At 43.8% G+C, this 2,413-nt stretch overlaps 1 pseudogene; it reads right to left on the bottom strand.

Annotated features, from left to right (window-relative positions):
- Window positions 1-399: 399 nt before the first annotated feature.
- LOC102477650 (dynamin-3-like) overlaps window positions 400-2,413 on the bottom strand; it is a 3,286-nt pseudogene continuing 1,272 nt past the window's right edge.

Consider the following 2,413-nt stretch of genomic DNA (forward strand, 5'->3'; position numbering starts at 1 on the left):
CACACGCCTGGTGTGAGTTTAAGCCACCGGGTCCAGAACTTGAACCGTGGTCGACTACATGGCAGTCCAGCGACATAGCCTTTATGCCAATTGCTGGTTCCAAAAAAAGAGAATGTTTATCCAAACAAATTAAATCTAAGTTCACACAGGACAGTTGTTTTTTTTTTTAAAAAGGCCTCTGCATTCAGATTTAGAGAAATCAAAATAGCTTGTATCCTGTGAATTTCTCTTGATGCTTCAAATACTGTGCGAAACCACTCCTAAATTTCAAGTGTGCACCTGTTAACTGCTTATTCCCATGAGTGATATGGAGCTAGCGATTAATTATGAGCTTTAGATCTTATGTAATTGATGGAGTTGGTGGAGGCATCTATTCAAAGCTGTTACCCTTGACTGAATTTACTGTAGTGCTGTTAGGTTAACATTCGGGAAGGAAAGTCGAGGTGAGGACAAGAGATTGCGCATAGTCTGATTCGTAAGGAAGTGCTGGAACCCCTGAGGACAATTAGAACCTACAAGGAAAACTAAAACTTGCCTGTCTCTTACCCAGACCACCAGCAACATGTGTGAGAGGCCTCAGTTCCCAGAGCCTGCACCAACCTGAAGAGCAAAAACATATGGTAGCTACCTCAAACCTACCTTCCAAATCTTGCACAGGGTTCTCTCATGGCCAGTCCTGACCCAGAGCAATGCAAAGAAACATATTCTGGAAAATACATTTCTAGATAACTTCAACTGATACAGTAAGAAGCTACCACAGTACCTTCTTGGTATCTTGGCATCCAAATATACCACCACCACCCCCAGGCGGAATGGCCACACCACAATCCCTTCTTCACTCTCCTCTTGGAATTTTGGGCACACAAATACACACGTCTGGCATGAGTTTCAAGTTGCTTGGCCTAAGACTTGTACCACAGTCAGCCGTATGGGAGTCCAGAGACATGACCATTTCATCATCTGCTGGTCCTGAGATATTTATTGGCACATCTTTTGCTGCTACATGTAGAAAAATGGGGGAGAGTCAACTGGTTAATGTGTATGTAAATATATTTATATCAGAAAGTGTCCAGGATTATTACAATCAGTTTCTTTAAATGGTCATATGATTGTGCCTATTTGTTTTGTTTTTAAATATGCTATGTATGGTAAAACCTAAAAATAAACTTGGTAGAGGATCTATGCTTTTGCCAGAGAGAAACAGAAAGAGAGACAAGGAAAATAAAAAGCATCCCCTCAGGGGGGCCCTGGCCACACTGTAATTCCCTCCCTTCTATTCTCCTTTTGAGATTTTGGGCACACTGGGCATGTTTTTCTTCTTTTTTGGAGAGGTTTTCACTATAGGGCACATGTGCTCGCCAGACAGACAGAGAGAGAGAGACAGAGAGACAGAAAGCGAGAAATCACCCCCCGGGGGTATGGCCACGCCGCAATCCCTTCTCCTCCGTTCTCCTCTCGGGATCTTGGGCACGCACGCACATGCGCCCACCGTGAGTTTTAAGCCACCGGGTCCGGGACACGAACCGTGGTTGACTACGTGGGAGTCCAGCGACATAGCCATTACACTAACTGCTGGTCCCAACATGTTTTTCAAGACGTCTGGTCTGAGACTCAAACCATGCATTTGGTGGGAACCAGCAGTTAGCGTAATGGGAGTTCAAGAACAAACTGCAGATCAGCATCCAGAAGTAGTGATTGTCGAAGACACACATGACTTCACCTGCATAAGAGAGACAACTACCTTGTTGAGAAAATAGTAAATATCCCTACCCCGTGGCCAGGGACCTCAGCCCTCCGAGGACAACTCACCAGTTTTTCTAGACACAGATCTATTCTCGATGGTGGGCAACTTAAATAGAAATTGATACTGTGTGTTCTAGACAAAGCAGCAGGGCAGACGTATGTGACAATCAGGTGTTTCACACGCTTTGGAAAGTCAATGACGTCTTCATGGTTGGTGTTGATGTAGGAGCCTTAAATTCAATCAATAGCAGTACCTGGACCTTTCTCTTTCTCTCTTGATCACGAATGTGTTCAGCAATGACCCTTTCAGTTTTCTCAGAGAGTCTGGGGAAGTTAGCCAGTTTTTTGGTATACATTTTGACCTTGTTGATTAATTCTTGTGTTACCAGAGTCACACTTGTCAAGGAAGGCTCCTTCAGCTTTGCAATCATTTTTTTTTTGACTATTGCTTCACATACTGTATCTGGAGTAAGCAACCCTGTCCTGATACCATGTATGTTTTTGATTGCATAGCTCATTTGTCTGTGTAGTTCTTTCTCATTGAACTCTGTCTTTACCATCTCAAAAGGAAAGTGTTCATGGGAAATATGATTGATCTTAGCATCACCTGGGAGCTCCAGAGTGTCCTTTTGGTCCCCTGGCCACTGAATTCTCTTCACAGCAAACTGCT

This window comes from Tupaia chinensis, unplaced genomic scaffold (genome assembly GCF_000334495.1).
Source record: "Tupaia chinensis unplaced genomic scaffold, TupChi_1.0 Scaffold000126_2, whole genome shotgun sequence".
NCBI lineage: Eukaryota > Metazoa > Chordata > Mammalia > Scandentia > Tupaiidae > Tupaia > Tupaia belangeri.